Source organism: Podarcis liolepis, assembly GCF_965112155.1.
Source record: "Podarcis liolepis genome assembly, chromosome: 15".
NCBI lineage: Eukaryota > Metazoa > Chordata > Lepidosauria > Squamata > Lacertidae > Podarcis > Podarcis liolepis.
The window spans coordinates 16206967-16221472 of NC_139566.1; the positions used below are offsets into that span (position 1 = coordinate 16206967).

Consider the following 14506-nt stretch of genomic DNA (forward strand, 5'->3'; position numbering starts at 1 on the left):
CACTTGTGCTTTGGCCTGCAATGTTTTGGCTTCTCTAAATTGTTAGTCTGAGTCCCTGCACTCACAACACCTAGCTCAAGGCTTAAATTTCACCGCTTAAATTTTCATCTTTTTTTTCCAGCCAGGCAGGGACCAGGGGGAGATTTGTTCCCAGCTGGACCATCCTCATCTCCTGTTGGCTTCCCCCTGTCAATCATTTTAAAACAAGGGTCAGCAAACTTTTTCAGCAGGGGGCCAGTCCACTGTCCCTCAAACCTTGGGGGGCAGGGCAGACTATATTTTGCAAATAAAAATAAAAATGAACAAATTCCTATGCCCCACAAATAACCCAGAGGTGCATTTTAAATAAAAGGACACATTCTACTCATGTAAAAACATGTTGATTCCCAGACCATCCGCAGGCCAGATTTAGAAGGTGATTGGGCCGGATCCAGCCCTCGGGCCTTAGTTTGCCTATCCATGTTTTGAAAGCTTCTCTGCCACCTTTGTATATTAAGCTCCAACAGTCTAGTTCAGGGGTCTGCAACCTTTAAGACAAAAAGAGCCACTTGGACCCGTTTCCGAAGAAAAAAAAACCTGGGAGCCGCAAAACTCGTCATTATAAAAATAACTTTTTTGTCACTTTTTAATTATTTCTTTGTTTGACCCCTTAGAATTACTCCTCATAGAAATAAACGTTAAATCAACAAGTTACCTTTTTGGTAGGTACTCCCCTTCAAAACAGTGACCAGCGTACATGCCCCCTTTCAATGCAGTGACCAGCGTACATGCCCCTTACAATGTAGCGGGTGGGCGGGAAAGTGATGTCACAGCCAGTACAGCGCCCACCACAGTGGGGAGTGTCGGGGCGCACAATGCGCCTCCTCCCCATGCTAGTATCCGCCCTGGAGCCGCAGCAAAGGTGTAAAAGAGCCACATGCGGCTCCGGAGCCGTGGGTTGCAGACCCCTGGTCTAGTTCCATCCCAGTTCAAGTAGAGCCCATCCCTTTTGTACAGGACCAGTTTGCCCCAGAATGTTCCCTAGTGCCTGACAAATCCAAACTCCTCTGCCTGACACCATGGCCTCATGCATGCATTGAGAACACAGAGCTGCATCTACCTGCCTGGACATGCATGTGGAACCGGCAGCATTTCAGAGAAACCCATCTAGGAGGTCCTGGCTTTCAGCATCCTACCTAACTTTGGCTTCCAGAACCTTGCGACTACATTTCCCCCTGTCATTGATGCCAACATGCACCACAACCACTGACTCCTCCCCAGGACTAACTTCCAGGCTACTTAGGTGACAGGCAACACCTGTAACTTTTGCACCAAGCAAGCAAGGCACCTTGTGGCCATAACACACCCATCTTATCTCTCTCTCTATGATTGAATCACCCACCACTAGATTTTCCCTGTGACCTGGAGGATAACTGCTCATTCCTGAAGGAATGTATTTCTTCTAAGGGAGCAATTCCCTCTTCCGCAGCCTGAACCCCTCTTTTCCCCTGAGACCCTCCTTCTCCAAGCACACTCTCTCGTCTGGGGAGCAGAAAACAGAGATCATGTCCCCATCATCAACCTCTTGTCTCCCAGCTGCTGCAGGTCAGCCACCTTGGCCCCAAAGAAACACGCACATCCCCCAAGGGCCAATAGCTCATTGCAACGGGGCACACCCAGCCAGCCATAAATTCTGTCCAGCAGGCAGATAGCTGTACGTGTTCTGTGCAATACACTGGAAACCCTCCCCACCTCTGCTGGCGATCTACCTGCATATCTATTATCTGTAATTCATCAGATTAGTTTACCTACGTGTTAGAACAAAGAGGGGAAGGGAAGAGCAGTCTGTCCTGGCTTCCTGGCCCTGCTGTTGAACTCACTCGGCTGCTGAACTCACTTGCTGTGTCCATCAGTGGGGCTGAGATGCTGCCTCAGCTGGAGCTCCCCTATGGCACATGGAGCAGGGTTGGGTGCGGGGCTCCCTTGCTAGGTTGTTCCAAGTACATATCCCTGGCTCACTTTCCTCTGATGCCAATGTACCCAACAAAATCAGGGCTGCCTTTTTGGAAAAACAGGAGCCGGTGGGGCTCAAACTCTGTGGCTCACTCAAATTTCAAATGAGTAGGCGTTTGAAAAGGGGAAATGTGCAACCACTTCAGCTTTATTGATTTCATGCTGTTATTCTATTGCCTTTTTTTATTAATTGGGCTGTTATTAATAACTGTTATATTTTATGTATTAATTTTGTATATGTGCTTATTGTTGGAAACAATAATATCTTGGCATCACACTGATGGGGTGAAGGGTGGCCTACAAATTGGAGAAATAAATCATCAGTCGGTAGAACATGAGACTCTTAAATCTCAGGATTGTGGGTTTGAGTCTCATGTTGGGCAAAAGATTCCTGCATTGCAGGGGGTTGGACTAGATGACCCTTGTGGCCTCATCCAACTCTACAATTCTATGATTCTAAGATGATATATGTTTACAGGCAGAAATTCAAAGAGGCGTTTCTTCCCACCCCCATGGAGTTTTCCTACTTGAAAAGGCCATACCTGTTGAATTTTGACCCACCTTGTAGTCCTGCCAGGAGCAGAGGCTCTGCTGTCCTTCTCTGCAGTGTGTGGGGTGTGGGAACAGACAGGGATCTGGGTTTTGTCGGCTCTGGCTGCTGTGTGCACAGACTGGTGGGGGCCAGTTCTTACTGTAAAAGAAGAGGCTCTCGATTGAGACAACTCCCCAACCCGCCAGCTGCCTGATTAAGTCGAGTGGCAGCCTCAGGGGCAGATTTTGAATGTCATTTCAGGGCAGCAGAGTGAGGCAGATCTCAGTGCATAGGAAGCTGTCAAATCCTTGGTCCATCGACCTCAGTATTGTCTGCACTGACTGGGGGTCTCAGGTGGGGAGGTCTCTCCCAGCCCTACCTAGAGAAAGTGCCAAGAACTGACCCTTCTGCATGCAGAGTGGATGCTCCAGGCTCTCCAAGTGTGCCATTTTTCCAGGGACAGTCCCAGATTTACAGACACAATCCTGGTTTCTGATTTGATCCCAGAATGTCCTGCTTTTCCTTAGAATTTTCATTGGATAAATATTGGAGGGTGTGGAGTTTTGCAACCCCGAGCCAAGGAGATAAGTAACTCTACAACCTTTAGAAGACACCTGAAGGTAGCCCTTTATAGGGAAGTTTTTAAATGCTCACTGTTTTATTATCCACAGAGCCTAGGACTTGCCGATCAGAATGTCAGTGGTTCGAATCCCCACAACAGGGTGAGCTCCCATTGCTCAGTCCCTGCTCCTGCCAACCTAGCAGTTCAAAAGCACATCAAAGTGCAAGTAGATAAATAGGTACCGCTCCGGCAGGAAGGTAAATGGCGTTTCTGTGCGCTGCTCTGGTTCACCAGAAGCGGCTTAGTCATGCTGGCCACATGACCCAGAAGCTGTACGCCGCTCCCTCGGCCAGTAAAGCGAGATGAGCGCCGCAACCCCAGAGTCGGCCACGACTGGACCTAATGGTTGGGGTCCCTTTACCTTTATATGCATCAGAGAAATGTTGGAGAGTATGATGCTCTATCACTGAGCTATGGTCTGCCTCCTAAGTACAGAGCTAGTGCAGCTATGCTCTTCTTGCGCATGGAGTGCATGCAGAAGATCCCTGTCATCTTCCATTAGGAAGGACACTGGCTAGCTGCTCTCAGTCAGAGTGGACTAGAGACATTTTTCAAACAGTTGGAGGCAGCAATGCTTCTGAATTCCAGTTGCTGGAGGCCACAGGAGGGGCGAATGCCCTTGTGCTTGGATCCTGCATGCGAGTTTCCCATTGGAGCATCCAGTTGGCTACTGTGAGAATCGGATGCTGGCCTCGATGGGCCCCCTTTGGCCTGATCCAGAAGTCTCTTTCTGCTCTTATGACCAATGTTGTAAACAAAATCTGCCCTTCTTCCCTTATGGGGAATCCAAGAGCCCGTATACAGCCCGCCCTGGAGTCCAAGACCACCCCCAGAAACATCATAAATACATCTCAGAAGGGGTGTAGGCCAAGACCACCCCCAGATACATCATACCTATATCATAGAAAAGGTGGTCTACAACAGAAATCTGAGTGCGTTGTTTATCTCCTGTCTGGCAGGTCACCTGTTAATGGTGTTAACAAAAAGAGAATGGGGAGGCTTTTCCATTTTCCTTGACCTTGCAGAGAAATATTTGAGGTCAATTTGGGAGGAACAAAATGGTTTCAGGACTTTCACTGTGGGGTTTCAGACATGTGGTTTATATGTGCTGTTATGAACATTTACCATATATATATATACCATATATATATATACACCTTAAAATTCTTATAACACCAAGCATGATGGACCACCGGTGGCCCCCGAGCTCCATTCATGTGGTCTGGTGGAAGGCAGTGGAAGACTAAATAATATCCGTGCTTGGCCTCATGTTTGTTTGATCTGTTTTCCTAACAATGGAAACTGAGACTGTTTTCATCAGGGTTGGATTATCAAACAGGTTGGGAAGGTTCTGTCCTCAGCCTGTGGCTTTTGTATCACACAGCCCTGGTACAATCTACAATTCCTCCTCTGAAAACTTACCCACTAAAAGGCCTTTTCTCTGGACTAAAGAAAGTGATTTTCTCAATGCGGTGCTGGCTTTGACGAGCAGGCTGTTTTAGTTTTCTTCTCATTTAATGCAGTATGGAAAAAATATTATGCTCATTTGACAGTACACTTATCGCCATTGTGATTTATTGTCTTCCTGGCTCTCTTTTCAACAGAAGGGCCCAGAGCAGGTGACTGCAGATAAAAAAGCATAATTCAAGCAGTGGGAAAAGAGAAAACCCACCCACAACCCCCAAACCAATAATCCATATAGTGCTATGGGGGGGGGGCAGCACATTTTAAAGTTTATCAAGTAGTCCACTGAGGCTCCCACGGTGGACGTTGGGCAGGGGCAGGGGAGTTTTGAAAGCCACTGTGCTGGATGGCCAAATAGCCTTGTAAAAACCCCAAGTGTTCTGAAAGGACTTCCACAATGAAAGAGCTCGGGAGCTTTGCATTCAAAGATGGTGAGATGCCTTTGCCTGCAAGTGGGACTTCTCTTCCAAAGAGCTTGAGAGCAAAGCTGGACACCCATAGTAAAAGGTAAAGGGACCCCTGACCATTAGGTCCAGTCGTGACCGACTCTGGGGTTGCGGCGCTCATCTCACTTTTTTAAAAAAAATATTTTATTAAGGATTTTCTTGTTTTACAGAAGTGTAGTGCCTCGTTTTTGCTTTGTTTTTTTCATGTAACATTTTTACAAATCCATTTCATTTATTGAGGCATTAGGGGGAGAAGAAAAAAGAAAGAGAGAAGAAAAGGGGGGGTGGAGAGAGGGAAGATGGATGGGGGTGGGGTCGGGTGGCGGTGTTTCTATTATGTTTAATGTGTGTAGAGTTTGGTGTCAGCGTTGTTTGTGTTGTTCACTTGTGTTCCTTTGGTGGTGAGAGAGGTTGAGGTTGGCCTAGGGTGTGATTGTTTGCTTGTGGTTGGCTGTGGTGATCTTTGTTTTCGTGTGTGAGTGAGGTGGGTGGGTGTTTTGGATCAGGTTAGCCATATTGATTTGTATGCTGTTGGTGGATTATTGTCAATGTCCTGTTGGGCTGTGTGTGTGATAAAGGGGAGCCATACCGGGGTGAAGGTGTCTTCTTCTGTTTGTCCCCGTGTCAGTTTCAGTTTATTAGTTAATTTTTCTAGTAGGGCTGTTTCCCATACTATTTGGTACCATTGGTCCATGCTTACTCCTGACAGGTCTCTCCAGTGTCTGGTTATGGTGTTTCTGGCTGCTGAGAGCAGGTGGGTTATGCGCTCATCTCGCTTTATCGGCCAAGGGAGCCGGCGTACAGCTTCCGGGTCATGTGGCCAGCAGGACTAAGCTGCTTCTGGCGAACCAGAACAGGGCACGGAAACGCCGTTTACCTTCCCACCGGAGCGGTACCTACTTATCTACTTGCACTTTGACGTGCTTTCGAACTGCTAGGTTGGCAGGAGCAGGGACCGAGCAACGGGAGCTCACTCCGTCGTGGGGATTCGAACTGCCGACCTTCTGATCGCCAAGTCCTAGGCTCTATGGTTTAACCCACAGCGCCACCTGCGTCCCTATTGGACACCCATAAAGACCCCTCCAATTGTGACCAAGCAGCGCCTGGCTGGGACAATCAGCTGGTTGGAAGCGTGGCTGAGTTTGTGTGGAATGCAGAGTAATGTAGTGAATGAGCCGGTGTGGGTGAGCAATTGAGGCTGGTGGAGAACAGGTGTGAAGCGAGCGGAAGTTGCACATCCACACCAACACCTAACACACATTCAAAGCGCCTGACACCCTCCAAAGAATTCTGGGAACTGTAGTTTGTTAAGGGTGCTGGGAATCGGATGGGAAAACAACAGGATACTTGGGCGGGAGTCACTTTAAATGTATGGTGTGGACCTTCTGGCTGTTGTTCTTGTGGAATTACAACAGCAACACTTCTATTATTTGTACCCTGCTTATCTGACTGGGTTGCCCCAGCCACCTTCCAGTGTTTGGCTTTGATTTCCTCTGAAGTATTTGGCTTGGCCAAATTTGGCTTGGATACTTTAAAAAAGAATTTGAGGAGAACTATTTAAATGTGTGGGTGGCGCTGTGGGTTAAACCACAGAGCCTAGGGCTTGCTCCCGTTGCTCGGTCCCTGCTCCTGCCAACCTAGCAGTTTGAAAGCATGAAGTGCAAGTAGATAAATAGGTACCACTCCGGTGGGAAGGTAAATGACATTTTTGTGTGCTGAGTGGCCTAGTCATGCTGGCCACATGACTGTATGCCAGCTCCCTCGGCCAGTAAAGCGAGATGAGCACCGCAACCCAGAGTCGTTTGCAACTGGACCTAACAGTCAGGGGTCCTTTACCTTTTTTATTTAAATTTGTTAGTAGCAGGAGCAGGAGACTGGCTAGAGAGATGATTGGACCTTTGGATGACAAAGGAGTCAAAGGTGTGCTAAAGGAGGAGGAAGAGATGGCAGAGAAGTTGGTCGGGCTCTTTGCACCACAGCAGAAGGGATGGGACAGATCTCTTTGCTGATCTTCTAACAAAAATGTCCCTAAGGTCAGCGTCTGTGCTTGAGGACTGGAAAGTAGCCAGTGTAGTACAGTGGTGCCCCGCAAAACGAATGCCTCGCAAGATGGAAAACCCGCTAGACGAAAGGGTTTTCCATTTTTGAGCTGCTTCGCAAGACGAATTTCCCTATGGGCTTGCTTCGCAAGATGAAAACATCTTGTGAGTGTTCTGATTTTTCCCCGCTCCCCCCCTTTTTCTAAGCCGCTAAGCCACTAATAGCCTTTTAGCCGCTAAGCCGCTAAGCCTTTAATAGCCGCTAATCTGCTAAACCGCTAATAGTGCTAATCCGCTAAGCCGCTAATAGGGTTGCTTCGCAAGACGAAAAAACCGCTAGACGAAGAGACTCGCGGAATGGATTATTTTCGTCTTGCGAGGCACCACTGTACTAATTTTTAAAAAGGGATCCAGGGGAGATTAGCTTGATGAGAAATTGACAGGAAGGGTTCTCATAGTTAAGATAACCAAGCATGTAGAAGAACAAGCCTTGCTGAAGCAGAACCAGCATGGCTTCTGCAAGAGCAAGTTGAGTTTTTTGAGAGTGTAAACAAGCCTATAGAAAGAGGGGATCTGGCTGACATTGTGTACTCAGACTTTCAAAAAGCTTTTGATCAATACCTCACCGAAGACTCCCAAGTTTGTCATAGATTGATTGATTGATTGATTGATTGATTGATTTACTTTATTTAAATTATGTCTGGGCAGCTGCCGTCCCAATTGCAAAAGATCCTGAGGGTGCCTCTTTGGTTGTGCGATGCACCTTTGCTTTGGCTGTCCCTCTAAGCGCATGTTTCAGGCATCAGCACCCTCAACCCAGCTGTTTAAGAGCAGCAGGAGAGAGAGGGAGGTGAGGGGAATGGGCACAGCAGGATTGTCTTGGAGGAGAGTCTCCTGGTCCTGATAGGATTATCTTCCTCAAATATTGCTCCAAAGCTGCCACCCCCACCTTTGAAAAGTGCCTTGAGTGGAATTTATGTGATGTTCTTCGAATTTCACCTGAGCTCTGCATATCTAAATTCCTGGTGCGCCTGAAAGTTTGTGTCTGCTTTATGTTTTATTACTGTTGTTCATACTGGGTGCTGCTTGTTTTATAATGACATTTAGTAATGACTTCCCTCCCCCTTTATTAAATAACTTTGGCTATCTAGAGTAAAACTCCATGGTGCTTTGATCAATCCAATTATCATTAGGCAAGCCTCCCCATTTTCTGCAGAGGGGTCTTTTCAGGACAGAATAATTTGCAGAAGTGGGCACTAGCCTTCATGTTTTTTTAGTCCTTGTTTGCTGTCATGTGGACTAGTAACTTTTCTGCCTTTTTTGTTTTTAATAAGAAGGGATGCAGTTGATCCAAAGCCATACACATTGACATCGAATTTGATCTTGGCAAGAGAAGCATGGATTGAACTCCATGGTGCCTCATTTTGTTTTGATTGCAGCCACTGCAGACCCTCCCAAGTGTCCCTATTTTCCAGGGATAGTCCTGGATTTACAGCTGTCCCGGTTTCTGATTTGATGCTGAAATGTCCTGCTTCTCCTTAGGACATTCCGGTTTTCACCAGCGAAATATTGGAGGGTATGGAATTATGTGACCTCCTGAGCCAAGGAGATAAGCAACCTTACAACCTTTGGAAGACTTCTAAAGGCAGCTCTGTATAGTTTTCTTATGTTTCTTATGTATGTTGGAAGCTACCTAGAGTGGCTGGGACAACCCAGCTGGATGGGTTGGGTATAAGTAATATTTTTTTGTATTGTTGTTGTGGAATAGGACATCCCTATTTTCATCAGAGAAATGTTGGAGGGTATGCATGCTGTATTTATTTATTTCGTATTCATTTCATATAATTTATATCCTGCTTGCAGAGGCGTAGCTAAGGGGGGCGGGGACACACTAGGTGCCACACTGTTGGGGGCAGCACTTACTGCAGGGCCTGCAGTGTGCGGGAGCCAAAGCCATGCATCTCTCCTGGAAGTGACGCGATGGCTCAGGCGCCTGCAGGCTCGTGCACGCTGCTGCCTGCTTGATTGTAAAACAAGAAACAAACCAACCTGCAAAGCGGTTTACAAGAAAAATGTGCCATTTTTGTTAGTGCCACAGTACGTAAAAATGGTCCCGGGCTATGCAGGCAAATAACAGTGTCCCTGAGAAAGTGCTGAGCGTTTTCCCCTTGCCATCTACAACCGCACTCTCTCTGTCTGGTGTTACGGAAAAATCTAGGTGCGAGGCTGCTCATTCACCCAGCTCGCCCGCGGGTCCCTGCGGAATAAAGGAAGGAGTCCAGCCACCAACCGGAGCAAATAGCTGTAGACCAAAGTTTATTGTGCAACAGGTTCAAAGAAGTTTGAACCCTGAGAATGCAGTGACAAGAACTTTTAAAACTTCCCACCACATCCCAGGATACAGTTCCCACAGCATCATTGATACATCATCTTTACATCACCGACATGTCACAAAAGGGGAGGGGTACACCGGGGTTACACTAGTTCAACCTTGACTAACATGTCCAGACAAGTCCTTGGTTCAAGATTAACATAAGCAGACATGTCAGGGCTCAAGACCCAGGTATAAGATTAGCACAGACAAACACCTCTGAAGTCCCACCACCCAAAGTACAATAGAACTTTGCAGGTCTGGCCCCTTGGCAAGTTTGGTGATGGGATTAGGCTTTCCTTGGCCAACCAACAATCAGCTCAGCAATTGTCACCTCTGGACACTTCCTGGAGTCCTTTTCTCAAGGGCAAAATAGCTTTGGAACCGAGGAAACTGGCAAAGGAGTTGATTTTATATTATTTTTAAAGCTAGGTAACTTCCCTGAGCTGTCAAGTTGAAAGGATACATTCAGGCATAATATTTGTAACATTTAACAACTTTAAAGATGTGCTCCCCCCCCCGTAATTTCCGTAACACTGGGTATCAGACTGAAGCCGGACCAGGGTTTCTAGCAGCTTCCGGGTCCCAGAGGAGGGTGTTTTGCAGTCAGGCCTGAACCCCAGAAACGCTTCCTGGTTTCGAAAGGAGCTGCAAGGCTTCTGATTTCCTGTTCCTTGGGAAGAGCCCCAGCCTTTCAAGCCAACTCCAAACGCGCACTGGAGTAAACAAAGCTTTGGAAATCCAGGAGTGGTGGGCACAGGGAGCAAGAATATATATTGCAGAGGCAGAAAGATGTGGGCGGCTGAGATGTGGCAGAGAGATGTGGGCGGCTGCTGCTGCTGCTTCTCTTCCTTGCTCTCCTCCTTGTTATCACGACAGTCGTGTCTCCAGCACAGCAACAAAAGCGGAGCCTCCTCTGGCTTGTGAAGGCGGCGGCGGCGGCAGCAGCTTCCAAACTTTAGAGCTTTCACAATTCTCTCCCTGCCTTTTCAGGCACTCAAAGGCTTCCTCAGGCACTTACTTGCTCCGGGAAAGATTATAGCAAAGCTTTCTGCTTTGTGCTTCTCCACCCAGGGGGTCTCCAGATTGCTGGGCCATTAGGCGCTTGAATGACCTCCACCCCCCCTTCCTTTTTTTTTGGTGGTGGTGGTGAGATATTTCTAAACTCCCTTTTTCACATTGGCTTTTGATGGCTCCTTAATGGCCCACACCAGAGCCAGGGCAAAGGACATCGCTTCATCCCGATGGAGGAGGAGGGGCCAGCTTCCTCCCTTTCCTTTGGCCTGGAAGGCTGTTGAATCCGAACCAGTCCACTTCGTTTTGATCTGCCTCTTCCTCCTTCCGTGGAATATCATCTGGGATTCAGGCAAGGAACATCTGGGGGTCCTAGCAAGGTGCAAAAATATACCCCCCCCAAGACACCCTCCAAGTGTCCCTATTTTCCAGGGACATTCCCGGATTTACAGAAGCCATCCCTGCAAGGATCCTGTACATGTTTGCTCACGAGTAAGTCCCACTGCCTTTAATGAGGCTTGCTTCCAGGGAGACATGCCATTGACTGCAGCCTAAATGTCCATTTCGACAGCAGAGGTCGGCATGAATTTGAATCCGTGAGCAGAGAATTTGATTCCTACAGGGTTTTGATCCCCATAGAGGGTGTCTGTGGGGGTTGTGTGTTTTTTTAGGCGGGGGGTGGTGGATTCTGCCCTTGGGGTCTTCGTCCTCTTCTTCTTCCAACCTTGGGGGTGCGTTGACCTGCAAAAGAGTCCAATGGCTTCTTCAAGGGCACAGCATGCAGGAGAAGTTTCAACCACGCTCATCCTCGCCCCCCTCCCGCACCCCCGAGCCATTAATTTCAGCTGATAAATCTGCAGAGCTGTCTCAAATAATGTCAGGAGGAGCAGCGTCGGGAGCAAATTGATAAAATGAAACAGCAGTTTGGTCACCGAGGTTGGACGGGATCCGTACGCAAATTGCAGAGAAGCCCAGCAGAATCTTTGCCCCCCCCCCCCGCCGCCGCCCCGCAACCCCACCTCCCTGGCCAGCCAGCCGGCATGGATTCTCCTCTGCCCCATTTATGATGATAGGAAGTGAGCGGATAAAACACAGAGCTTGTGTGACAGGGCAGGCAGCAGGCTAGGGCAGGCCTGGAGAATGATTGTGGCGGGGTGGGGTGTGTGTGTGTCTGTGTTCTCCACAGATGCTCCTGGCCCAAGAGGCCTGTCATCCCTGGCCAAAGGTGCCCCAGGCATCAAGATGAGGGTGTCAGACTAGGGCTGGAGAGCCCGGGTGACATGAGCCGGAGCTACCTCTCCTTCTAGCTTACCTGACAGGGGTGTTGTGAAGGCAAAAAGGGGTGAGCCCCAAGCTCTTTGAAGTGGCATAACAATATAATGACATATGTATGTGCAGTGCTTTTTTTCTGGGGGGACGCACACCCCTAAACATTTTGTGAATCTAAGTTTGGCCTCATTGAGGGGCAGTATTTCAATATGAGTAGGAAAAATAGAGTACTAAATTTATTTAATTAATTTTTTTTAAAGAAAAATGCACTGTGTGTGTGTCAAATGTTTTATTTGAAGAAGCTGCACAAGTGAGCAGGGAACTGCCCTCACAATGACAATTTGGCTTTTGACAGTTTTTAAAATCCTCCTCTCTGGTTTTCTTCTGTTTTCCTTGGTGTTTTCTAAATTGGCGTTGCTGTTTGTGATGCCTTTCGATTGCCTTGTGGCTCCTTGCGAAGGCAATTCAGAAGCACTTCCCTTAAATATTCATTAATGCTTCAGTGGGTTATTAGAATTGTTCTGTTCTGCACAGTTCTGCACACGGCAGGGGGGCTCTATGGCCCCCTGCTTTGGGCCTGACATGTGGGCCACTTGACAGAAAAGCACTATCCTACCCCATGCCCCTACAGGCAGGACTGAAGGGTTGCAGCCTTCCTGCCTCCTCAAAGGAGGGCGCATTGGCATTAAGCCACTGGGGAAGTGAGGACATCATCCTCCCCCTACACCTTGCATGTTCCCTTCTATCGTTTGGCTTATTGCAGCAGCATTACTAGGCACTCAGAAGACTGTGCAGAGGTGGTGGTAATGGGCCTATGGACAAAGGTAAATAAAACAGTCATGTGCCAATAATAATAATAATAATAATAATAATAATAATAATAATAATAATTAATTTATTATTTATACCCCACCCATCTTTCTGGGTCTCCCCAGCCACCCTCGGCGGCTTCCAAGTATTAAAATACAGTGGTCTGTTAAACATTCAAAGCTTCCCTAAACCGGGCTGCCTTCAGATGTCTTCTAAAAGTCTGGTAGTTGTTTTTCTCTTTGACATCTGATGGGAAGGCGTTCCACAGGGCGGGCACCACCACCGAGAAGGCCCTCTGCCTGGTTCCCTGTAACTTGGCTTCTCGCAGTGAGGGAACCGCCAGAAGGCCCTCAGTGCTGGACCTCAGTGTCCGGGCAGAACGATGGAGGTGGAGACGCTCCTTCAGGTATACTGGACTGAGGCTATTTAGGGCTTTAAAGGTCAGCACCAACACTTTGAATTGTGCTCGGAAACGTACTGGGAGCCAATGTAGATCTTTCAAGACCGGAGTTATGTGGTTTCGGCGGCCGCTCCCTGTCACCAGTCTAGCTGCCGCATTCTGGATTAGTTGTCGTTTCCTCTGAGCAACTGGAGGCAAGTGAGTGGCACACAGGCCCTGTGCTTGAATCACACCTCACAGTCCTAGAATCATAGAACTGTAGAGTTGGACAGGGACCCTCAAGGGTCATCTAGTCCAACCCCTTGCAGTGCAGGAATCTCAACAGAAGAGTCCCTGACTGGTGGCCATCCAAGCTGTGCTTGATAACCCGCAACAAAGGAGAGTCTGCCACCTCCTGAGAGAGTCTTTTTCACAACTGAGCAGCTCTTACCACCAGGAAGTTCTTCCTTATGTTTAGACAGAATCTCCTTTCTTGAAATTTGAATCCATTGGTTTGGGTCCTCCCCTCTGGGGCACCACAAAACCAGCTCCATCTTTCATGTGACAGCCCTTCACGTATTTTAAGATGGCTTTTGTGTCACCTCTCAGTCTTCTCTAGGTTAAACATACCTGTCAGGGGTTTAGGAGCAGAGGCAAGGGCAAGAGAGGAAACAGAGAGCGAAGGGGAGGAGGCAGAAGAAAAGATGAGTGATGACGACGACCCGAGATCTCCGAGTCTTTCCAGTGAATCAGAGGATTCACAGAAAGGAGCACCAGTGGCCAGGGCAAGGGGGGAGTCTAGGGGGGCACCCCAGGAAGATAGAGCCAGAGGGGACTCAGAGGAGAGCAGTTGGAAATCGGGACCAGCGTCACTGCCAGAGAGCAGGGAAGAGGAAAGGAGCCAGGGGGCAAGCGCTGGCAGCTCACCACAGGAGGGAGGGCACGAGTCAGGAGTGGCCACACCTCCATCGGGGAGCGAAGAAACGGTTAAGCGGAAAGTTCAAGGTTGGGCGCGCGCGCCAAGTTCAAATGCAGAGGAAGGTGGCGCAGTAAGCAGCCCGGAAAGGGAGCCAGGTCCTAAAGCCCGGCGCAAGGAGACAGGAGGGTCCGGGGGGTCAGCGTCAGAAGAATCCCGGAAGGAAGAGACCCCGGGGGGTAGAGGGACCCAGAGGAGGACAGTCAGGCGGAAAAGGTGGAGCCGGGCTAGGATATTAAGTTGGTGCACACGGGGCGGAGACTCAGACGGAGCTTCGCCGATCTAGCTACTAGACGTAGAGTTGCGCGCAGCAGCGTGAGAATGGAAACTGTAACTCAATAAAGACTTTTACTTAATGATCGCTGGCTAGCGTGATCCTCTGTGAGCTAGGATCTTCAAGCAGCTCTGACAATACCCAACTCCCTTAACTGTTCTTGGTAAGGCTTGGTTTCCAGACCTTTTATCATCTTGGTCTCCCTCCTCTGCACACCTTCCAGCTTGCCAATATCCTTCTTAAACTGTGGTGTCCGGAACTGGACACAGGACTCCAGGTGGGGTCTCACCGAGGCAGAATAGTGTGTTGCTATGACTT

General features: G+C 48.5%; 1 protein-coding gene and 1 long non-coding RNA gene across 26 annotated transcripts in view; one reads left to right on the forward strand and one right to left on the reverse strand.

Annotated features, from left to right (window-relative positions):
• LOC310694692 overlaps positions 1–14506 on the reverse strand; it is a 196616-nt gene that overhangs the window by 107633 nt on the left and 74477 nt on the right. The window contains exon 1 of one of the 2 annotated variants that reach the window (XR_014519793.1): positions 305–334. The exons of the other annotated variant lie outside the window; for it this stretch is intronic. This is a non-coding gene — a long non-coding RNA (uncharacterized lncRNA). Of the gene's footprint in view, positions 1–304; positions 335–14506 lie in introns of those variants that run through there. 2 annotated transcript variants of the gene reach the window in all.
• NRXN2 (neurexin 2) overlaps positions 1–14506 on the forward strand; it is a 351610-nt gene that overhangs the window by 10420 nt on the left and 326684 nt on the right. For 11 of the 24 annotated variants that reach the window (XM_083477870.1, XM_083477875.1, XM_083477900.1 and 8 more), the window contains exon 1: positions 10956–10972. The exons of 1 other annotated variant lie outside the window; for it this stretch is intronic. The gene's annotated coding sequence lies outside the window, so the exon portion shown is untranslated. Of the gene's footprint in view, positions 1–10287; positions 10973–14506 lie in introns of those variants that run through there. 12 more of the 24 variants (XM_083477883.1, XM_083477887.1, XM_083477885.1 and 9 more) reach the window with 5 other exon arrangements.